This window comes from Cynocephalus volans, chromosome 5 (genome assembly GCF_027409185.1).
Source record: "Cynocephalus volans isolate mCynVol1 chromosome 5, mCynVol1.pri, whole genome shotgun sequence".
NCBI classification, from domain to species: domain Eukaryota; kingdom Metazoa; phylum Chordata; class Mammalia; order Dermoptera; family Cynocephalidae; genus Cynocephalus; species Cynocephalus volans.
Genome location: NC_084464.1, coordinates 142,932,343 through 142,957,752, shown reverse-complemented (window position 1 = coordinate 142,957,752; position 25,410 = coordinate 142,932,343). Strand labels below are relative to the sequence as shown.

Sequence of the window (25,410 nt, the reverse complement as noted above, 5' to 3'; positions counted from 1 at the left end):
GATGGTTACACAACGTTGTAAATATATTTAATGACAATGAATTGTACAGTTACAAATGGTTAAAATGATATTATGTTATGTATATTTTACCACAATAAAAATTTTTTATGGGATGGAGATTAGGGAAAAGTGTCTAAAAAGGCTCCTTGGTGGGGAGAGGCAGTGAAATAAAAGAAGGTTGAGAAACACTGTCTTAGAATGAAGAGACCTTCATTGGGTCCATCCAGGTCTGCCTAAATAACTGTCCAAACTAAAAGATTTTTATCGAAAAAGTAGGCCACGTGAGTAAAAAATTTTTAGAAAAAAAATCTGAAACATTTGTGAGAAGAGGCAGAAATAAAATTGTTACAACTACCCTATGGGATTCTGATACGTCATATTCTGTTTTTCCATAATTACAGGCAGTTTTATTTTCCTAATATTATCTTAACTAATGTAAGAAGGTGCTGCACACCCACGAAGTGGCTTATTAATTTCCATGGAGATAATATGCAATAGCCTCCAAAATGCAATACCATTCAGCTGTAATTGATTTTGCAAATCACCGTATAAAATTATAATCACTCCATTCTACAGCCTATTTTCACTAGAGCAGACAGACAGATCTGGAGGAAATGCAAGTCAGGCCATGCCATGATTCTGCTCAAAACTCTTGCTTCCTCTCTCACTTAAAGTAAAAACCAGAGTCCCTAGGTGGTTCTTCAAGGCTTGGGGCCTTCCTGATTTTATCTCCTGCTTTTCTTCCCTCCTTCACTCCACTCCAGCCACACACTGGCTGCTCGGCATTCCTTGAACACACCCAGCACTCCCTGTCTCAGGGCTTTTGCATTCGTTTCCCTGCCTGGAACATTACTCCTCACCATCTTTTCATGTCATCTTTTCGCTGGCCACTGTATCTAAAAATTGCAAACCTTATCCGGAAACTCTGTATTTCCATCCATTTATTTTTCTCCCCAGCCATTTAATATATGATACTTACTTTCACTGACTTGTTTCTTGTCTGTCCAATGAGCACAGGTATTTTGTCTGTTATGTTCACTGCTGTATTCTGCGGCCTTTGGAGCAGTGTCTGGCACATGATATGCACTCAGTAATTATTTGTTGAATTAATAATTGAATAAAGGAACATCAACAACAATATCTGTTTATTGAGTCCTCACTATATGGCAGGCACTTTGCTAATTACTTAAAAAACTTTTAAAAATAATCTCAAAAACCCCCCCTAAAATCTCTATGACCTTTGTCACAATATCAAAGTCAGGGGGAATCAAACCTTTTCTGTAAAGAACCAGATAGTAAATATTCTCAACTTTGTAGGCCACATTCTCTCAGTCACAACTGCTCAACTCTGCCACTGTAGTGCAAAAGCAATCACAGACAACATGTAAACAAATAAGCAAAAATGTGTTCTGATAAAACTTCATTCATGGACTCTGGAATTTGAATTTCACATAGTTTTCACATCATGAAATATTCATCTCCTTTTGATTTTTTCCAACCATTTAGAAATGTAAAAGCCATTTTTAGCTTGTGAGCCATGAAACAAACAAATAAATAAACAAAAACAGGTGGATGGGCTGGATGTGGGCCGTGGGCTATGGCTTGCTGACCCCTACTGTTTAGTTCTTTGTATTTCATAGAGCTCCTTCATGCACATTATGTCATCTAGTCTTCTCAGCGATCCTAGATACAGGATCTTAGATATAGCATGTCATTTTCATTTCACTGATGTAAAAAATTAGAGCATAAATGAGATTATGTCAGAACTGCCAATACAAAGGTGAAATTCTCAGGTCTGCTACCTGCAAGGCAGGGAAGTGGACAGCCATTCTGAGTGGGGGGCTTTAGGAAGATAAATCTCCTTTACCTTATACAACCACCCTATGAGGGATGATTATTCCCTTTTCACAGACAAAGAAACAAACCAGACAAAAGAACTTTTCTAGAAAACTGGCAAAGCCAGGAAAGGAAGGCACATCTGATTTCTTTTTTTCTACATGGACTCGCTTCCCTAAATGAGGTAGTTAATATTGTCTCCAAGGTTGAAGTGAGGGTTTCTTGTTTTTAAGGTTTTCTTGACCTGGTAGGTCATTCAACCATCTCAAATACAGAAGTCCTGTTATTTGGGGTTTCACCTGGATCTGTGTGAATGCTGAATCCACTTGTCTGAACAGGCTGTGCTTTCGTCATTTATTTCCTTGATATTATCAGGGCTCAATTCTCTGCACAAAGATGACTCATGGCCTTGCTCACCTATTTGTGGAGAGTTCTTAGTTTTTGGTTGACTTTTAATTTCAATCTCATTCAAAGGCCCTCTTGTCTTAGCATCCAAATAGTGTATGCTTAAGGCAATGGTACTAGTTTTAATTTTAGCCTAAGAAACCAAAAATCATGATATGCATGTGTGTGCACACATACATATATGCTCACATATTAGTATCATGAGACTACTGGATTATCTATTTTATTAAATGTATCCAATTTCATTCACTTTAATGTGTAATTAAAAAAATGACATTTATTCATACCTCCTATCTGGGCACTTTCCTACATGCTAGGAATATAGAAGTAAATGAGGCAGAGGTAATTCCTGTCCTCATGGAGTACAGTCTAATGAGGAGTACAGATATTTAAAGAATAATTAAAAGTGGAGTCAGAATTGAGAAAGGGTAAGTGTAGGGCTGCCATAGTGCACTGGGATTATTCTCTGCTTCCCCCTCCCCAACCTTCCACTTGCCTTAGTCTTTCGTTCTCATATGTATTCAACTTTCTTTCACACCGATTTTTTTGGAGCTGACAAATATGTTCAAATGTCTTTCATTAAAGCACATGTGAAAACTTTCCATCACCTTCACAAATACTACTCTATGTCTTTCCCTCTCTTCAAAGGCAAACTTCTCCAAACAGTGGTCCACATTACCTGACTCCATGTCTTTACTTTGTACTCACTCTTCCACCCACAGCAATCTGGCTTCTTTTCTTGATACTCCACCAAAACCTACTGGCTTCTTTGACATCAATTTCTCCTGGTTTTCCTCCTACCGCTTTGGCTGCTCTTCTTGGTTCCCTTTGTAGATTAACCCTTTACTATCCTACAATTAAATGTTGAATTTCCTTAAGGCTTGGTTTCTAAACCCTCTCATATGTATTTGCAGTTGATGAGTTCATTCATGGCCACTGCATCATGCCCACTACCTGTATGCAGGTATTTTCACAAATTTACATCCTAACCCAGATCTCTTCTCTATTCCAGAGCAATTTATCGAACAGTCCACAAAACATCTCATTTTGTACATCTTAACGATATCTCAAACTTAATATATCTAAAGCCCAAGTTATGCTCTTTTTCCCCGAACCTCCCGTGTTCCTTACCTCTGTGAGTGGTGCTACCATTCGTTCAGTTTTGCAACTCAAACACTTCTCTGTCTTTCATTGCATATAGTCAATTCATTACCCTGTCTTATCAAGGTTACCTCACATGTCTCCAACATGTTGATTTTTCTCCATCTTCATCGACAGCATCTTAATTTGTGTTACAATTGTCTCCGTCTGGAGGACTGTGACAATTTCTCATTTGTCTCCACATCTATTTTTGTCCCCTTACAGTTCATCTTCACAACTGCCAGGGTGATCTTTCCAAACTAGAATTAGATCACATTATATGTGTGCTTTCAACACATCAGTGGCTTCCCACTGACTTTTTGGTAAAGAACCAAATTTTCAATGAAGTCTAGAGTGTCCTTCACAGAGTGGCTTCTACCTGTGTCTCTGGCTCCACCTCATACCTTGTTCCTGCTCCTTTTCACATTCCTGTTATGCTGGCTTTCATTTGGTCACTTGGATTTTTCCATGTTTCTTCCTGCCCTGTGGATTTTCACATGCTCCTTTTTCTGCCTATGCTGTTAGTTATCCACCCCTTAGACTAATTAGGGTATATGTATTCTCTATGTCTTAGCTCAACTGTTACAATTAACTAGTCATCACTTATTCAGGAAAGTTTCCCCTGATCCATCAGATTAGGTTAGATTTTATAATCTCTTATAGAATCATGAGTCTCCATTATTTTTATAGCTTTTTTATTAGTACTTAAATTTGAATAATATCTTTATGGAATAATATGTTTTTCCTCCTCTAGAATATAAGTTCTATGAGATGTGGAACTCTGTCCACTTTAACTTCTTTGTGTCCTCAGCATTTACCACAATGCTTGTCATGCAGCAGGAGAAAGAATGAATGAAAAAAATAACATTTAAGCTCTCAGTAGGAAGGGTGAGTAAGAATTCATTGAGTAAAGATGCGAGGAAAGACCTTTCTAACCAAAAGGAAGAGCATGTCCAAAGACCTGAGAATAAGGCAAAGCTCCCAGGTGTTCAAGAAGAAAACATTTTTGTTAAGATGAACGGAGAGAGGGCAGGAGGGGCAGACAGGCACCAAACTGTGGGTGGCTTTTTAAGCCATGGTAAGAATCACAGACTCTTTCCTAGTGTGGACAACAGCAAGTCTTTGAAGGATATCAAATACATTTGAAATAGGTCAGATTGACCTGGAAACCAGTTGTAGCAGAAATGGTGGTGGCCAGGACAGGAATAGTAACATTGAGAATAAAAATTAGTGAACAGATTAAGAATTGAGTATCAAACTGTAGGTCATAAGCAGTGGAATGATGGACATGGACATGAGAACTGGTTGCTAAATCTTTAGGATGTTTGCAAGCTCGTTGGTTGGTAGCTTGAATCCATTCCACAGTGGGAATATTTACACCAAGGATATGGACAATGCTGCATATCCTTGGTCCCCCTTCTCCTGCCCCCCAAATAACTGGTTGTTTTACATTTTCCAGTAACCCACTGGTTACTAGCATTAGAACAAAATAATAATAGCAGAGTACAGAATAGAGAATATCAGAGGACCTTGCATATAATGATGATAAAAATTGTTTTGTGAAACTTCTATTTCAGTTATGTGCAAGCGTGTGTGAGCACACACATGCACATGCATGCTGGTTGGGTCATAATGCAAAAGATGTTTCTTTAATTTGCAGTGAAGGAAATTTGACAGGCACTGATTTAGGAAATAAAATAAGAGAACATGGTGATTGATTGGATTTAGGCAGTAAGGGAAATGAGATGATTTAAGGATTAATCATAGATCACTGGCTTGATTAGCTGGGTGGAGAATGCTGCTATTTCCTGAGATAGGGAATGCTGTAAGGGAGCTGGTTTGAGGGGATGAGGTGTTCAGTTTCGACATGTTGAGTTTGAGGTATCTGTAAGATATCCAAGCGGAGATGTCCTGAAGGCAGTTAGTTACAAGGATTTAGACAGTAGAGAAAGGACTGATGTGGCAATACAGTTATTGAGTTCACTGGCAAAAAGATGGTGGTTGAAGCCATCAGAGCAGATTGAGATCATCCAGGTGGAGTATAGGGCATGAAAAAAGTGGGACTATGAGAGAGCCCTGAAAAGGGCCAAGATTTAAGGATAAGACAAGGTGGATGAGGCTAAAAAGGAGACCAAGAAAGTTGGGCTAGTAACATGGAAGCAAGACGGAAAAATGGTGTCTTGAAGCCAAGGGACAAGTGGTTCAAAGATGGAGTAGGCAAAATCTATTAGCACAGGATCTTTGATAATTATTAGAAAACTGGCTTTTCACATATAAAGTGGAAGCAAGAAAATTTTCAGATTCCAAGTGGAATCTACTTTGGATACTGACTGGGCATATAGGATAAATAGTAAGTAAAAAATAAAGTGACCTTGTCAAGCTCAATAGTTCTTTTTGCCAAGTGGTCAAATTTCATCCTATCACATAGATCATAAGTTGTGGTGGTCACTGGAGCCCTTGAGGAGCTGTGGTGAGGTTGACATACAGTCCCTTCCTTTTCTGTCCTTGTCACCATTATTTATCCTGGACAGACACAAGTACCTATCTTACAGCTGATAACCTTTAAGATTATCTTAAAGAGGATTTAAAAATTTCTTGCTTATTCACACTTATATAAAAAGCTAGGTTGTTTGACAGCTAGGCTATTAGCTTGTAAACACAAGACTCATTTGTAATAATAGCTAATAGTGAACTACATAGAATGCTTTTTGACAGGCATTGTGCTAGATGCTTTACATGAGCAACTCTTTAGGGAAGTATTATATTAATACCATTTTACAGATAAGGACACTAAGGCCTGCAGAGGTTAACTAAGTGGAGAAGCTGAGATACACAGCTCAGCAGTTTAGCTCTCGGCCTGTGTCCCAGGCTCCTTCCTCTATTGCTCTGAAGGCCAGACTGTGAAGGATGGGAACACGGATCTGGAAAGTTTTTAATGTGCTCAGAACCAAAAAATGATCTAAGTATGAAATCTCTCTGCAATGTTTTTCTTTTTTCCCACTGACTACAAAAGTAATTCATACTCATTACAGAAAATGTGTGAGATAAAGAAATGTTGCATGATGCAAGATAAATCATTCTTGGTGAAGTTTTAATACAGGATTGAGTGTCTTATAAAACTCAGGGATCAGATTTTACAATTTCTCCTGACGGATAAAGCAAAAAAACACTTCCTTCAGAGAAGGCATTGCCTTACTTCTTAAAAAGTCACATCATGTGTGCATTTAACTTACTGAAATTTACTACACTGCTTGGCAGGCAATAAGCATGCGCCCAGGCTGGGCTGATTTAGGGGATGAGCATTAGCTCCTCGCCCAGTGAATCTCTGTGCGCCTCTCATGGTACCTGCAGCCTGATGCTTCTAAGGACTTTTCAAGAGCAGGTTTGACTTTTGGCTCAAATGCTGTCTTTAGACCTGGCCTTCTCTTTAGACCTAACCATCTAATTTTAAGGTCATTCTAAATGTCCCTTGGACCATCCCCTGAGTACTGACTGGTTCTTGCTCCACTTTTGAGAATCTAGAATTTGGCTGGAGTTTTCTGGAATTCATAGACTCATTCATTTTCTTTTAATGCAAATGCTTTTTTATTGGTTATGAATATTCATGAGACAAAAATATGGAACGCTTTGCGAATTTGGTGTCATCCTTGTGCAGGGGCCGTGCTAATCTTCTCTGTATTGTTCCAATTTTAGTATATGTGCTGCCGAAGTGAGCACCACAGACTCATTCATTTACTCAACAAACATTTCTTGGGTCTCTATTCTGTGTCAGGCTGGGCAGGCAGCAGAAGGGGTGCAGAAGTGTGGCTGGTCTGCCAAGATTCCTACTGAGCAGGACAAAGTACATCTGCTTAGATGAAAACAGGGCTCAGAAAGTCCTCGTCAGTGAAGTGCAAGGTAGTGCCAGAAAATTAATACCAAATGGAGGGTCCGCTCTGAACCAGTGTTGAAATATTCTCTAGCTCACTTACAGATATAATTACAGAAGTCTATTTTTCATATACTGTGGGTTTAACAGAGTATTTTTAAGACAATATTTTAAGGCATGATCATAATTTAGTATTCAAATATCAAAAATGTCCCAATTTTTTCAGCGAAGCTAGCCCAAATTTACAAAACCTGCGAGGTATGTAAACATGGGGCAGGCTTTACGGGTGTGTGTCCTGTGCAGTCACACAGGGTGCTGTGCTCAGAAGCGTCCCATTCTTGGTTTAATGACCTTCCATCACCATCTTGAAATTCTTAACACTTTCAAGGGGACCCACATTTTATTTTGCACTGGGCCCCATTTGCCCTGGGCCCCATGAAGCACATAACCGGTCCAGTCTATGTACCTGTGTCACCTATACTTTGGTTCAACTTCCAATTCATCCACATATTTTTTAGGTTGCCTTGGATATTATTTAATTTCTTTGAGCCTCAGTTTCCCCTTTGGTAAAGTAGAAGAAGCAATACTGCCTACCTTAGAGATGTAATCATCAAGTAATGTAAAGTTCTCAGCACAGTCAACTCATGTTAGATTAAAAAAACAAGCAAATTAAAACAAAAAAATTGTCCACTGCTTCTTCTTATGCTCAAATATATATTTTTCTGTTCTCAGACACAAGAATGTTTTCAAGGTTGTAAGTCTCTCCACCCTTCTCTGGGGAAAGAGGCAAATTGTGTGTGCCTCCCAGAATGAATTCCTGTAATGAGGTAATGAAGGAATGTGTTTCCTTCCTCGTTCTAAATCACAAATATCAGAGTGATTTATCCATAAAGGCAGGCCAACAGTCTGCTTCAGAGTATTTTCCTCCAGCACACCCCTGACACATGTCTAAACTGGCTTTAAATGATTTGCTTCCATTGAGTCCCACTTTCGGCAGCCTACCTGGTTTTATGGCGATGTTTCCCTGCAGAGAATTCAATTTGAATTTCCCTTAATAAAATTCACGACCTGTTTTACTTAACTTTAATCAGTTGGAGCTTCTCAAAGAATGCAAGTGCCAAACATCAAGTTGACACACTGAACACTGTAGGGAACATGTGTTCTTTCAGAAGGGAGGTGGGGAGTATTGTCAGCAGGAGACTGTTATGGCCTAAGCAATCACAGGAGTTGGCTGCGGCAGAACTAGCTCTGGAAGGGGAGGAGAAAGGACATCCCGAATCCCACCACCACAACAACAAAATCACAATTTTCCATATTTTGCAGAAATTATCTCCAGTGTCTCTCTAGCATCTTTTATGTCTCTCCCTTCACTATATGCTTATTTTTAGAATTATAAGTCTCCCCTTAAAGCGGGGGATTAAGACTCCTCATGGAAGCCTGAAACCACTGATAGTACCCAACCCAAGCACTGTGATACTGTGACAGGTGATCTGATAACAAAGACAGCTACTAAGTGACTAATGGGCGGGGAGCATATACAGCGTAGATGCTCTGGACAAGGGAATGATTCACGTCCCAGGTGGAACAGAGCTGGGCGGCATGAGATTTCATCATGTTACTCAGAACAGCACACAATTTAAATTTATTTCTGGAATTTTCCATTTAATTTTTTCAGACCATGGTTGCCTGTGGGTGACTGATCAAGGAAAGCAAAATAAGAGGAGGACTAATATATAATGTCTGGTTACCCCTGCCATGGTAACGTCTTCCTTGATGCTGCCACCTCCTTGGACTACCAATCTCTCTCTCTCTCTCTCTCTCTCTCTCTCTCTCTCTCTCATCACCAACCTTCTTCAATAAAGAGCAAAATTTCCAGATATTTCTTGAGCTTCTGCCTCGTGCCAGTGCCCAGTATCAAATGGTAGCGATACCATCTCTGTGTTATTTGTCATATCTGTCCTCTGGGTGCTGCTTCAACCACTGAGAAATGTTTCTATTATTTTTCACTCTACAAATACGTATCAGTGCTAGTGCCTAGAAGGTTTCAGACACGAGAAGTAAGTCCCTGCCCTTGTGATAGGGTTCCCAATCTAACAGTAACACAGACATTCAATGACATCATAGTATTATGCCCTCATAATGCAAGGGAGGGGTGGTAGAGAGTCAGGAATTCTTTTTTTTCAAGGCGAGTTGTAGTGTTCCTTTTTAGAGTTCATTTTAATTTTTATCAGAATGAAGTCATCAAAATTTCTAAAATGCTTATACTTAAAAAGCAGAAACTCCCTGCCCCACCGATTTTAAGACTTAGTGTCTTCCCCATGCCTTGTCCTGCTCCCTAGAGGAAGCCACATTCAACTCTTTCAGCTATTTCTTCTGGTGTTTTATTATTTATTATTTAATTAATTTTTTAAAAAAATTGGGGTATGATTGACATACAAAAGGTGTACATATTTAATGTATACATGTCGATGAGTTAGAAGATAAGTATACATCACCATAACAATGCCATAAACATAGCCATCACCTAGAAAAGTTTCTCTCTCTTTTTTTGTGTGTGTGATAAGAACATTTAACGTAAGATCTACTCTGTATACGCACTATGCCAGAGTAGATCTCCAGGACTTATTCATCTTGCATAACTGAAATGTTGTACACTTTGACAAACACTGCCCCAATTCTCCCTCTTCCTAACCTCCATTCTACTTTCTGTTTCCATGAGTTAGACTATTTTAGATTCCTGATATACATGATCTTTTGTGGTCCCATATAAATGTTAAGATTTTTTTCTATTTCTGTAAAAAAAAATGCCATTGATATTTTGATTGGATTACATTGAATCTGCAGGTTGTTTTGGGTAGTATAGATACTTTGACAATATTAATTCTTCTAATACATGAACATGAAATGTCTTTCCATTTATTATTTATGTCTTTTTCAATTTCTTTCATAAATGTTTTATAGTTTTTATTGTATCAGTTTTTCAGCTCCTTGGTTGAGTTTATCCCTAAGTATTTTATTCTTTTTGATGTTACTGTAAATGGAATTGTTTCCTTGATTTCCATTTCAGAAATAGCTTGTTGTTACTGGAAAGAAATGTTACCGATTTTTGTGTGTCAGTTTTGTATCCTGCAACTTCACTGAATTTATTAGTTCTAACAGTTTGTGTGTGTGTGGCGTGGGAAGGAGTCTTTAGGATTTTCTACATACAGGATCGTGTCATCTGCAAATACTGATAATTTCACTTCTTCCATTCTGATTTGGACGCCTTTTATTTCTTTTTCTTGCTAATTGCTGTGACTAGGATTCTTAGTGCCATGTCAAATAAAAGTGGCGAGAGTGGGCATCCTTGCCTTGTTTCTGATCTTAGAGGAAAAGCTTTCAATTTTTCAGTGTTGAGTATGGTATTATCAGTGGGTTTTTCAAAAATGGCCTCTATTGTGTTGAGGTAAGTTCCTTTAATACCTGTTTTGTCGAGTTTTTTTAATTGTGAAAGGGTAATGGATTTTGTCACATGCTTTTTCTGCATCTATTGAGATAATCCTGTGATTTTTGTCTTTCATTCCATTAATGTGGTATATCACATTGATTTATTTGCATATGTTGAACCGTTCTTGCATCCCAGGAATAAATCCAACTGGGTCATGGTGTATGATTCTTTTAATGTGCTCTTGTATTCAGTTTCAAAATGCTGGGCCGGCCCATGGCTCACTCGGGAGAGTGCGGTGCTGATAGCACCAGGGCCACAGGTTCGGATCCCATATAGGGATGGCCGGTTAGCTCACTGGGTGAGCGTGGTGCTGACAAAATGCTATCATTTTGTGGAGGATTTTTACATACGTGTTCATCAGTATATTGGCCTGTAGTTTTATTTTTCTTGTGATATTCTTGTCCAGCTTTGGTATCAGAGTGATGCTGGCCTCATAAAATGAATTTGGAAATCTTCCCTTTTCTCCTTTTTTTTGGAAGAGTTTAAAAAGGGCTTATTAATTACTTTTTAAATGTTAAGTAGAATTCACCATGAAGCCATCTGATCCTGAAGTTTTCTTTGTTGGGAGATTTTTGACTACTCCTTCTATCTCTTTTATTATTACTGGGCTGTTTAAGTTTTCAATTTCTTCTTGATTCAGTCTTGATGGGTTATATGTTTCATACAGGCTGCCCAATTCATTGGTATACAATAGTTCATAATAATTCCTTATAATTTGTTTTATTTCATGGCATCAATTTTAATGTCTCCTCTTTCATTTCTGATTTTATTTTTTTGTGTCTTCTCTCTCTTTTTTAAGTTAGTCTAGATAAGTATTTGTTGATATTTTTATCTTTCAAGAAATCAAGTCTTCATTTTGTTGATCTTTCCCATTGTTTTTCTATTTACTACTTCATTTATTTCTGCTCTCATATTTATTACTTCTTTCCTTCTGCTAACTTTGGGCTTATTTTGTTCTCTTTTTCCTATTTCTTTGAGGTGTAAAGTTAGGTTGCTTATTTGAGATCATACTTTTTAAAAAAATGTAGGTGTGTATTACTATACACTTTCCCATTAGTATTTGTTTTGATACATCCCTTAAATTTTGGCATGGATTTTTGTTTTCATCTGTCTCAAGATATTTTCTAATTTCCCTTTTGAATTCTTCTTTTAACTAATGACTATTCAAGATTTTGTTGTTTAATTCCCATGTATTTGTTAATTTTCCCATTTTTTTTTTTATCTAATTGAAATCTAGTTTCATTCCATTGTGGTCAGAAAAGATACTTGGGATGATTTCAGTCTTCTAAAATTTGTTAAAACTTGTTTTGTGACCTGGCATGTGATCTATTGTGGAGAATGTTCTGTGTGCACTTGAGAAAAATGTCTATTTTGCTATTGTTGGATGGTATGTTCTATATATGCCTATTGGGTCCAGTTGGTCTATGCTGATGTTCAAGATTGCTGTTTCCTTATTGACTTTCTGTCTGAATTATCTATCCATTATTGAAAGTGGGATATTGAAATCTCCTACTATTATTGTATTGTTGTCTATTTCTCCCTTTAGATCTGTCAATGTTTTATTTATGTATTTAGGTACTTTGATGTTTGGTGCATGTATATTGGCAATTACTATATCTTCCTGTTGAACTGACCCTTTCATCATAATGCCTTCTTTGTCTATTGTAAACAGATTTTTACTTAAAGTCTGTTTTGTCTGACATAAGTACAGTCACCCTTGGTCTTTTTTTGTTACCATTTGTGTGGAATATCTCTTTCTATCCCTTCACTTTTAGCCTATGTGTGTCCTTAAGTCTAAGGTGAGTTTCATTTAGACAACATAGTTTGGTCTTTATTTTTATCTATTCAGCTTCTTTATGTCATTTGATCGATGAGTTTAACCCATTTAACTTTAAAGTAATTAAGGTAAGAACTTGTGATTGCCATTTTATTGTTTTCTGTCTGCTTTTGTAGTTCTCTTGTTCCTCTTTTCTCTTGTCTTTATTAGTAGTTTGATAAATTTTTGGAGTGATATGTTTGATTCTTTTCTCTTTCTCTTCTATGTATCTTCTATAGTAATTTCTCTTGGTGGTTACCATATAGCTAGCTTTGAACCTCTTACAGTTACAGCAGTCTATTTTAAGCTGATAACAATGTAACTTCAATCACGTATGATAACTCTACATTGTCATTTACCTCACTTTATGTTACTGATAACAGAGCTTCCTTCTTCTTATCTCATGTACCAATAACAGGTATTTGTAGTTATTGTTATTCTTAATACTTTTGCTTTTTGACTTTTAAACCAGTGAGATTTGTACTTTCATATGCCTTTGAGTTGTTGTTTACTGTCTACTTGTTTCAGTTTGAAGAACTCCCTTTATAATTCTTTGTAAAGCAGATCTAGTGGCATTGAACTCCCTCAGTTTTTGTCTATTGAGGAAGACCTTTAACTCTCCTTCATTTGTGAAGGACACAATATAGTATGGTATAGTATTCTTGGCAGTTTTTTTCTTTCAGTACTTTGAATATTTGACTATCATCATAAGCAATCTTTGCCTGTAAGATTTCTGTGGCAAAATCTACTGATAATCTTATGGGGAAAATCCCTTGTATGTAATTACTTGCTTTACTTTGGTACTTGCAAAAATTTCTCTTTGACTTTGAATTTTGATAATTTACTTATAATGAGTCTTGGTGTAGAATTCTTCAGGTTAAATCTAGTTGGGAACTTTTGAGCTTCATGAATCTGAATTTTGTTTCCCTATTTTGAAAAGTTTTCAGTGATTATTTCCTTAAGTAATCTTTCTGCCCCTTTCTGTCTCTTGCCCTTATGAAATTCCCATAATGCATATATTATTTAACTTGATGGTGTCCCATATGTCCTGTAGGCTATCTTTACTCTTTTTCATTCTTTCATTTTGCTCCTCTAAGTGAATAATTTCAAGTAACCTGTCTTTGAGTTTGTGAATTCTTTTTTCTGCATAATTGAGTCTGCTGTTGAACCTCTCTTATAATTTTCAGTTGTCATGTCACCTTCAGCGCTAGAATTTAAAAACAATTGTTTCTGTTTCTTTGTTGAACTTCTAATTTTGTGCATGTATTGTTTTTCTGATATCATTTAGTTGTTTATCTGTGTTCTCTGTTGTTCACTGTTTCTTTAAGTCAATTATTTTAAATTCTTTGTCAGGAAATTTGTAGATCTCCATTTGTTCAGGGTTGTGTACTTTACCATTACTAGTTTCCTTTGGTGGTGTCATATTTCCCTTGTTCTTATTGATTCTTGTATCCTTGTGTTGGTATGTGCATATTTGAAGACACAATCATCTCTTTCAGTCTGTGTAGGCTGGCTTCAGCAGAGAAAGACCTTCACCACTCAGCCCAGCTTAGGATTCTGGGTAGCCTAGTTGGCAGTATCATTGGCTGGTGATGCCTCCCACTGGGGTTCAAAGACAAACAGGCAGGGCCCACTCCAGGGTTCTGCAGTTGGGTGGGTCCTGCTGCTAGAGCTCTGTGGTCAAAGGGGCCAGTTTATGGGGTCTGCAGTTAGATGAGGTCTATTGTTGGGATCCTCAGGGTTCACAGTTTGGTGGGGCCCATTGCCAGGGCTCCACAGCCAAGTGGTGTTGGCTGCCAAGGCTCTGCAGCAATAAGGTCACTGATGGGGCTCTGTGGTTGGAAGGGACTGGTAGGCAGGTTCCGCATTTGGGTGAGGCTGCTAGCATGGCTCCATAGTGAAGCAAGGGTCCTGAGAAGGCTCTTTAGTTGGGTGTGGCTGGCTGTGTGGTGAAGTGAGGCCCTGACAGTTTCTGTATTTGGGCAGAGCTGATTGGGTGAGCTCTGTAGTTGGGTGCAGCCTGTGCACAGGGCCAATGAGAACCATGGTGGGTGCCATGGTTAGATGGGGCCAGTGAGGACGCTATTGGAGCCAAAGGTCTACCCCCAAATTTTGCACCCACTGGCCTGCCCCTTTACTTTGTTCCTAATGGTCTCTAGGCTGCCTGTCTATGCCAATTCCACCAGTTTTCTGTATGAGTTGGGCAGCACCCTGGGATACTGAGGAAGCTGATGTCTATCTCAGTTCTCTGTTCCCCATGGGAGAAACTGGACCAAAGGGATCCTTCTCAGTGCTACACTGTGGTGACTTGTGGGAGGAGTGAAGCTGATTGAGTGAAACTGCTCTTTATTCTTTTTAATTTGGTTTTTCTCAGACTTTTTGCTCCATCAGTGTGCTGCAACAATTCCTCTGAGATCCAAAATTCTCACAAAGGCATTCTCCTTCATGGATAGTCCCTTAATCACAGTCTCAGTGTGTGGGCATGGGGAACAGGGCAAGAGACCTCCCACTCTGCCATCTTGTGGATATCAACCTCTTTCCTAGTTTTTATATACACATTTCTAAATAATATCTGTATACTGCTATCTCTTGATTTATCAATTTTACATATTATCATCTGACTTCCTAAAATGAAAGATATGGGTTCAGCCCTCTTACAACTCCTCCCCTCATTTTTCCTTTCTTTTATCCACCAAATACAGTTATATCAAAACTTGGGGGGCTAAAGCAGTATTCAGTATTTCTTTTATTATGATTATGTAAACCTTGTTCATGGCTGAGCTTAGTAGATTGCTATTTTTTTCCTCATGCTTTGGGTGATATATCTAAAAATTCAATGTCAAACCCAAACTTTTTATATTTTCTTCTAGAAGTCTTATAGTATTGAGTTTTACATTTAAGTCTACGTTCCATTTTGAGTTAATTTTTGTGAAAGATATAAGGTTTGTGTCTAGAATCATTTTTTTTTTGTATGGACTTCCAGTTGTTCCAGCACCATTTGTTGAAAAGGTGTCCTTTTTCTATTGAATTGCCTTTGATCCTTTGTCAAATTATCAGTTAACTATATTTGTGAGGGTCTATTTCTGGCTTTCTATTTTGTTCTAATGATCTATGTGTTTATTCTTTTGCTAAGACCATACTGTCTTGATCACTGTAGCTTTGTACTATTTTTGAAGTCAGGAAGGACCAGTCCTCCAACTTTGTTCTTCTTCAACATTATGTTAGATGTTCTGGGTCTTTTGCCTTTCAACATAAACTTTAGAATAAATTTTTGAAATCCATGATTAGCTTGCTGGAATTTTTGATTGGGCTTACATGAATCCATAGATCAAGCTGGGATGAAAACACATCTTACCAATAGTGAATACTATAATCCATGAACACAGAATATCTCTCCACTTGTTTACATCATCTTTATTTCTTTTATCAGAGTTTTACAGTTTTTTGCACATAGATCCTAAGCACATTTTATTAGATATATATCTAAATATCTCATATTTTGGTGCTATTGTAAATGGTATTGTTTTTAATTTCAAAGCTAACTTCCCATTGCTAGTTATAGGAAATCAATTGATTTTGTACATTAACCTTGTATCCTGTGACCTTTTTATAATTACTTGTTAATTCCAGGAGTTTTCTGGTTAATGCTCTGAGATTGTCTATATAGATAATCATGTCATCTGTGTTCACATTTTTTTTCCCTTTTCTTGTTATTGTACTAGGGAGGCCTTCCTATATGAATAGGGGTAGTGAGAGGGGACTTCCTTGCCTTGTTCCTGATCTTAGAGGGAAATCACCCAGTTTCTCACCATAAAGTATGTTAGCTGCAGGTTTTTGATAGACGTTCTTTATCAACTGGAGCAGTTCTCCTCAATTCATGCTCTCCTGATATTTTTTGTTTTTTGTTTCTAAATCACAAATGGGTGTTGGATTTTGTCAAATTCCTTTTTGCGCATCTGTTAAAATAATCATATAATTTTTCTCTTTTAGCCTGTTGATGTAGTATATTATACCAAATGATTTTTGAGTGTTGACCAGTCTTGCACTCCTGGAACAAATTCCACTTGGTCTTGGTAAATAATTCTTTCTATACATTGTTGTATTTGATTTGCTAATATTTTTGTGTCTATGTTCATGAGAGATTTGTGTTTGTAGGTTTCCTTTCTTGTAATAGCTTTTTCTAAGTTTATATTAGGGTAATGCTGGGCTCAAAGAACGAGTTAAGAGTTGTTCCCTCTGCTTCTATTTTCTAAAAGAGATTGTGGAGAATTGGTGTTGTTTCTTCTTTAAATGTTTGGTAGAATTTACAGTGAAACCATTTGGGTTTGATGTTTTCTGTTTTGAAAGGTTATTAATTATTGATCCAGTTTCACTAATAAATATAGGCCTATTAAGATTGTCTATATCTCCTTGTATGAGTTTTGGAAATTGTTTCTTTCCAGGAATGGGTCCATTTTATCTAGTTTATCAAATTTTTTTGGCATACAGTTGTTCATAATTCCTTTATTATTCTTTTAATATCCATGGGATCAGTAATAACATTCCTCTTTCATTCTAATATGAGTAATTTGTGTTTTCTCTCTTTTTTCTTGGTTAGCCTAGCTAGGGTTTTATCAATTTTATTGATATTTTCAAAGAATTAGCTTTCAGATGTGTTAATTTCCTGTTTTCAATTTAATTTATGTCTACTCTAATTCTTATTATTTCATTTATTCTGCTAGATTTTAGCTTAAATTATTATTTCTCTAGTCTTTGAGGTGGAAATATAGGTTATTGGTTTAGACTTTTCTTCTTTTCTAATATGTTCATTTAATGTTATAAATTAACCTTTAAGCACTGCTTTCAATGCATCCCACAAAATTTGATAAGTTGTATTTTCATTTTCTTTCTTTCAGTTCAAAATATTTTAAAATTTCTCTTGATGTATATTTTTGACCCCTATGTTATTTATTAGTATGTTACAAAATCCCCAAATATTTTAGGATTTTCAGGCTATTTTGCTTTTATAGATTTCTAGTTTAATTCTGTTGTTGAATGTGAATGTACTCTGTATAATTTCTATTCTTTTAAATTTCTTAAGCTGCAGGTTTTTGTGGAGGTTGTGATGCAGCATTGTAGAGGGCAAGGGCTTCTGAATGGGCCTGTTCTTGGGTCCTGGAGGGGCGCATGCAGGCATGTAGCAGCATGTCTGGGCAGGTCACTGAAGGGATGCAGACCTCAGGTGGGCTGGACCTGAGATCCATGGGAGGGGCTTTTGGATGTTTGGGGGCTCTTCCACTGAAGTAGGTGGTGTCACTGGGGTCACAGGCAGGTCCTTAGGCCTCTGGGAGATGTGCTGAGGTGTCCAGTGGTTTTTTCTCTGGAGTGTGCAACTCTGGTCAGGGTTTTCAGGGCTGTGAGTGTGATCTCAGGCCCCTGGGAGATGTGCTGGGGCTCTTGACTCCTTCTCTGCTGGAGTGGATTGGGTTACCTGGAGGGAAGGCAGAAACTTGGATCTCTGGGAGAAACACTGAAGTGCCTGGCAGCTCCTTGCTGGAGTGGGCTTCCCTATGCAGGGTTGCTGGGGTCACAGGCAGAAACTTGGACCCTACTTCAGCTGAAGTAGGCAACCCTGGGCAGGGCTGCCAGGGTGAGAGCTTGGACCTCACAGCCTAGGCCATTGAGGCACTCTCAGACACTTCTGACTTTGAATACAGTTGAAGAAATCAAATGATGACTATACTACTGTGCTCACCCAGAGCCAAAGCCAAAATATTCTACCCAACTGACACTACAGAATGTATCTACAGGTAAAAAGTCTACCTACAAAAGATACTTTATAAAATTAGAAAAAGCAACTGTTCCACCAGATGCCCAAACATAAATGTAGGGATATAAAAAACACAAAAAAGCACAAAAACATGACACCTCCAAAGGAAAACAATTATTCTCCAGTAGCAGATCCCAGAATAAGGAAAATCTGTGAATGAATTCAAAATAATGATTTTAAGAAAACTCAATGAGATGAAAGACAGTATAGATAGACAATTCAACCAAATCAGAAAACAATTCATGATATGAATGAGAAATTTAACAGATATAGTTATCATAAAAAATAACCAAGCAAAAATCCTGGAACTGAAAACTTCATTAAATGAAATAAAAAAAATACAACTAACAGCTTAAGCAACAGGTTAGATCAAGCAGAAGAAAGAATTTCTGAACTTCAAGGTCTTTTGAAATAACCCAGTTAGACAAAAAGAAAAAAAAAATGGAATGAAGAAAGCCTATGAGATTTATGGGATAACTGTAAGTGAACTGTGGGCATTCCAGAAGAAGTTCAAATGGCCTTAACAGACATCTACAGAACATTCCATCCAAAAGCTGAGAACACACATTCTTCTCATCAGCACATGGAATATGTCCAAGATAGGCCACATGTTAGGCCACAAATCAAGTCTTGACAAATTTTTTAAAATTGAAATCATATGAAGTATCTTGTCAGACCACAACAGAATAAAACTAGAAATTACTAACCAGAACTTTAAAAACTGTACAAGTACATAGATATTAAACAACATACTCCTAATCCACCAATGAGTCAATTGGAAATTAAGAAGGAAATAAAAAAAATTCCTTGAAAGAAATGAAAATAGATACACAACATGCCTATGCAATGGTGCAGTACTAAAAAGGAAGTTTATAGCAATAAATGCTTACATCAAAAAAGTAGAAAGATTTCAAATAAGCAACTTGACGTTGTACCTCAAGGAACTAGAGAGGCAAGGACAAAACATTTCCAAAATTAGTAGATGGAAAGAAACAATAAAGATCAGAGCAGAGCTAAATGCGAGACCAAAAGAACAATACAAAAGATTGACAAAACAAAAAGTTGGCTTTTAATAAAGTCAAACAAAATTGACAAACTATTAGCTAGACTAAGGTAAAAGAGAGGGAGAGAGAGAGAGGGAGGGAGGGAGGGAAGGAGAGGGAGGGGGAGAGAGAGAGAGAGAGAGAGAGAGAGAGAGAGAGAAGAGACCTAACAAACTGGAGAACCTAGAGCAAGTAAATAAGTTCCTGGACACATATAACCTACCAAGACTGAACCAAGATGAAACAGAAAATCTGAACAGATCAATAACAAGTAACAAGATTAAATCAGTGACTAAAAGTCTCCAAACAAAGAAAAATCCTGGACTGAATGGCTTATCTGCTGAATTCTATCAAAATTATAAAGAAGGACTAACACTAATTCTTCTCAAAATATTCCAAAAAACCAAAGGAAGAGGGAATTCTTCCAAATTCATTCTATGATTCCAGCATCACTCTGATACACAAATAAGACAATGACACAACAGAAAAAGAAAATTATAGGCCAATATCCCTGACGAACATCAATGCAAAAATACTAGCAAACAGAAAATACTCACCAAAGTATTAGCAAACCAAATTCATTGGCACATCAAAAATATTATACACCATAACCAAGTGGGATTTATATCAAGGATGCAGGAAGGGACATATACAAATCAATAAAGTGATACACCACATCTACAGAATGAAGGACACAAACCATATGACCAACTCAATAGATGCCAAGAAGCATTTGACAAAATCCAACATCCCTTCAGGATTAAATCTCTCAACAAATTAAGTATAGACTGAAAATAATCAATGCAATAAAGGCCATATATGACAAACCTACAGCAAACATCATATTGAATGGGGAAAAGTTGAAAGCTTTTCTTTTAAGAATAAGAACAAGACAAGGATGCCTGTTTTACCTCTCTTATTCAACATAGTACTCAAATATTAGCCAGAGAAATTAGGTATGAAGTAAACAAAGGACATTTAAATGGGAAAAGAGGAAATCAAATTGTCCCTGTTTGAAGATAGCATGATCTTATGATCCTATATACAGAAAAGTCTAAAGACTCCACCAAAAAACTCTTATAACTAATAAATGAATTCAGTAAAGTTGCACACACAAAAATCCACCTACAAAAATAAGTACCATTTCTAAATACCAACAATAAACTAGCTGAAAAAGAGAACAAGAAAACAATCCCACTTACAATAGCTACCAAAAAAAAAAAAAAAGAAAGAAAAAAAAAAAGCCTAGGAATGAATTTAGCCAAGGACGTGAAAGATGTCTACAATGAAAACTACAAAACAACCATAAAAGAAAGGAAAGAGGAAACAAAAAATTGTAAAGACACCCCATGTTCATGGATTGGAAGAATTAATATCATCAAAATGCTCATACTCCCCAAAGTGATTTACAGATTCAATACAACCACTATCAAAATACCAATATTCTTCATGGAAATAGAAAAAAAATCCTGAAATTCATATGAACTTCAAAGGATCATGAAAAGCTAAAGCAGTGCTGAACAAAAAGAAAAAAACTAGCAGCCTCACACTACCTGACTTCAAAATATACTACAAAGCTATAGTAACCAATATAGCATGGTATCAACATAAAAATAGATACATGAACCAATGGAACAGAATAGAATAGAGAACACAGAAATAAATCCACATATTTATAACTAATTGGTTTTCAACAAAGGCACCAAGAACATACACTGGGGAAAGGACAGCCTCTTGAATAAATGGTACTGGGAAAATTGGTTATCCATATGCAGAATAATAAAACTAGACCCATATCTCTTACCAAATACAAAAATCAACTAAAAATGGATTAAAGATTTAAAGGTAAGACCTGAAACTACAAAACTACTATAAGAAAACATAGGGGAAACACTTCAAGGCATTGGTCTGGGCAAAAATTTTATGGAGAAGACTTCTAAAGCAGAGGTAACTAAAGTAAACATATACAAATAACTAAAAAGCTAAGTTTAGTTAGTTAAGGACTAACTGAAAATACACTGCATCAAATTTAAAAGCTTATGAACAGCAAAATACATAATCGACAGAGTGAGGAGCCAATCTGCAGAATGGGAGAAAGTATCTGCAAACTATTCTTCTTACAAGGGATTAATATTCAGAATATTCAAGGAACTCAAACAAGCCAATAGCAACCCCCCCCAAATCTGATTTGAAAATAGGTAAATGAGCTGAAATAGACATTTCTCCAAAAATGTACAAATGGCCAACAAGTATATGAAAAAATGTTTAACATCACTAATCATTAGGGAAATACAAATCAAAACCACAATGCGATATCTCACTCCAGTTAGAATGGCTATTATCAAAAAGACAAGGATGCAGAGAAAAGGGAACTCCTATACACTGTTAGTCAGAATGTAAATTAGTAAAGCCAACATTAGGAAAAACACCATGGAGTTTCTTCAAACAACTAAAACTAGAACTACCATATGATCTAGAAATCCCACTAGTGGGTACTTACCCAAAGAAAAGAAAGCCAATATGTCAAATAGACACCTGTACTCCATGTTTATTGGGGCACCAGTTACAATAGCCAAGATATGGAGTCAGCCTAAATCACTATCATCAGATGAATAGATAAAGAAAATGTGGTATATACACACAATGGAATACTACTTAGCCATAAAAAAGAATGAAATCATGTCATTCATGGCAACACAATGAGCCTGGAAGACATTATGTTAAGTGAAATAAGTCAGGCACAGAAAGATAAATACTGCATGTTCTCACTCACATGCGGAGGCTAAAAAATGCTCATAGGAAGTACAGAGTAGAATTGAGGTTACTAGAGAGTGGGAAGGGGGATGGGGAGATAGAGAGAGGTTGGTTAATGGAGATAGAATTACAGCTAGATGGAATAAATTCTAATATTCTATAGTAGTGCTAGATGTGTACAATTAAGAATAATGTAATTGATTCATAATCATAACAAATATACCATACTAATGTAACATATCAATAATAGGAGGAACTGTATATATGGGTGGGAGGTAGAGGGTATCAGATCTATCTGTACTTTCTGCCTAATTTCTCTATAAAACTAAAACTGCTATAAAAGTAAAGAAAAAAGTAATATATTATATATCTTATGGCCTGAAGAGAGGAGTTCAAATGTTCTCATCACAAAGAAATGACACGTTTGTGGTAGTGTGTATGCTAATTAGCCAGATTTGATCATCAATTACTATATATATTTTTCAAAATATTACTTTACCCCATAAAATATGTACAATTATTATGTGTCAATTAAAATATAAAAATTAAAAACAATTTGTTAAGGCATGTTTTATGGCCCAAAATATGGTTGATCTTGGTGAATGCTCCATGTGAGCTTGAGTAAAATATGTACTCTGTTCTTGTTGGACAAGGTATTCTATATATGTTAATTAGAACAAGTTGATTTATTGTACTGTTCAGATAAACTATATACTTATGGATTTTTTTTTTGGCCTGGTTGAACTACCAATCACTAAAAGAGGGTTGTTGAAGTCCCCAGTTATAACAGTGGCTATAACTATGCCTCCTTGCAGTTCTATCAGTTTTTGCCTCACATATTATTATGCTCTGTTGTTAGGTGCATAAACATTAAAGACTGTTATGTCTTCTTGGAGAATTAATCCCTTTATTATTATGTAATACTCCTCTTTATCTCTCATAATTTTTCTTGTTTTAAAGTACACTTTGTCTAAAATTAATACAGCTGTACCAGCATTATTTTAATTAGTGTTAACATGTTATATCTTTCTCCATCCTTTTAGCCTATCTGTGTCTTTATATTAAAGTGAGTTTCTTGTAGGCAACACATATTTCAGTCCTGTTACTTTACCTACCATAATTATCTTTATCTTTTAATTGGTGTATTTAGACCATTCACATGTAAGGAAATTTTTGATATAGTTGGATTAATAACTATTATGCTTATAATTTTTTTCTATTCATTGTACTGGTTTTTGTTTCTTTTTATCTTTCTCCAACTTTTCTGCTCTCTCTGGTTTTAATTGGGTATTTCATATGATTCCATTTTATCTTCTCTCTTAGAATACTTCTACATTCTTAGAAGTGTTTCTTTTTATAAATTTTTTCTAGTGCTTCTTTGAAGTTGCAATATGTGTTTATAACTAATCTAAGTCCACTTTCAAATAATGCCATATAACTCCATAGGTAATGCAGGTTGCTAATAACAGGATATTCTCAATTCCTCCTCTAACTAATTAAGAATGAAAAACCAAAATAGTTCATCTTAACTTTTACTTATTCCTTCTTCTATCTTTTCCTTTTTTTAATGCACACCCAAGTTTCTAACCTATATGATTTTCCTTCTCCCTGAAGAACATCTTTAAACATATCTTCCATGGCAGGGATGATGTGGGTGATGAATTTTGTTTTTGTTTATCTGAGAAAACCTTTATTTCTTCCTCACTTTTGAAGTATAATCACACTGGATATAGAATTCTAGGTTGATTTTTTTTTCTTTGAACACTTTAGCTATTTTACTCTCCTCTCCTCTTGTGTGGTTTTTGATGAAAGGTACGCCATGATTCTTATTCTCATTCTTCTATAAGTAAAAGATGTTTCCCCCTGTGGCTTCTTCTCCCCTCCCAAGAAAGCCTTCCTTGTTGAGAATTCTTTGGATGTATTTCAAAATGGTTACTTTTTTCACTCCTTTTGGCAGAAACACAAGGGGTTTTCTTGGCTTTTCACCATAGATCTCATTCATTTTTGAGTCTCTCTTAGCTAGCCAAACAACTTGTAGTGAGTACTGTATATATTTATAGTACAAAGGAATCAGTGAATGAAGGTAAGTCCATAAAGAAGATGGTTTAGAATAAAAGGTAAAGAGTACTTCCACCTTAATACGGGTGACTTCATTCAAAGTGTAGGGCGATTCTAATTTTCTATCCATTACACAGAAGCAAAAGCATTAGATTTTTGGTAATTTATTCTATGGGAAAACAGTGGTGCTTGCATACTCCAGAAACAACTGCGGATTTTCCTTCTTCCAAGAGTGGTCTGGCTCACTGTTAGGCTTCCAGAAGCAGTGGAGGAGTCTATCAGCCCTTCTCTTCTGTTATGGCTCTGGAGGCTCTGCTTCTGCTCCTGCACACTCGTACTGGATGAATGCCCAATCCTTGCTGGTTGCCCTCTTCTTGATCTGTAAGTCTCCCCAGTTTCTAGTCCTGCTGACCTTCAGTTTCTCCCTCGTCCTGATTTCAGTCTTGTCTTTCCATTGTGAAAACCCACATTCCCCCATCATCTACCCTAAAGGTGAATAGATGCTTCCTAAGAACTTCAAGCTGAAAACTTCAACCCTCGATTTGGTTTAAATCTCTTCTGTCTCAATCCTGGGTCCTTTCTATTTTTGCATCACTGACATAAATCCCTATTAATTCCTGTTCTCCATTCCATTAAAGTTTTCTTTTCTTTCTTTTCTTTTTGATTTTATGTGATTTCATTAAGAGCTAAGAAGATATTTACTCTGTTTCATAGTAAATCTGGATGGAACTATTACTTTTTCATTTACTTGCATCATGAACAGATTAGTGTTGTCTATCTAAAGGAATTTGTTATTTTTTTACTTTGTATATTGAATATGTTTTTTTTGATTATTCTAGGCTGGAAGCCAGGACACTCTAAACTCCATAGCACTGAAGTTTAACATCACTTCCAATAAATTAGTGGAACTGACTAAACTTTTCACACATACTATTGTTCCAGGCCAGGTAATTATTTTCTTGTTGAATATGACTTCACAGATTTTGCATTTATCTTATATTGCCATTTTTTTAATGCCTCACTCTTGGTATCACAGGATTATCATTATTGATAAAGTGCATTGGTTCAATCTTTCCTCTCCTTTAGAACCAAGAATTCCGGAAGCATCCTCATATTTATGAACTGTTCAGAGATAAATACTTTGCAAATGATTAACATTTTAAACTATTAGTTTATGTAGTAGGTGTTTCCTAG

The 25,410-nt window shown here is 36.5% G+C and overlaps 1 protein-coding gene and 1 non-coding gene across 3 annotated transcripts in view; both read right to left on the bottom strand.

The window, feature by feature from the left end:
* Positions 1-25,410, bottom strand: part of AIG1 (androgen induced 1) — a 241,701-nt gene that overhangs the window by 8,789 nt on the left and 207,502 nt on the right. The window lies entirely within an intron of this gene.
* LOC134379320 (U6 spliceosomal RNA) lies at positions 6,993-7,098 on the bottom strand. The gene has a single exon (XR_010023724.1). It is a non-coding gene; the product is annotated as a U6 spliceosomal RNA (small nuclear RNA).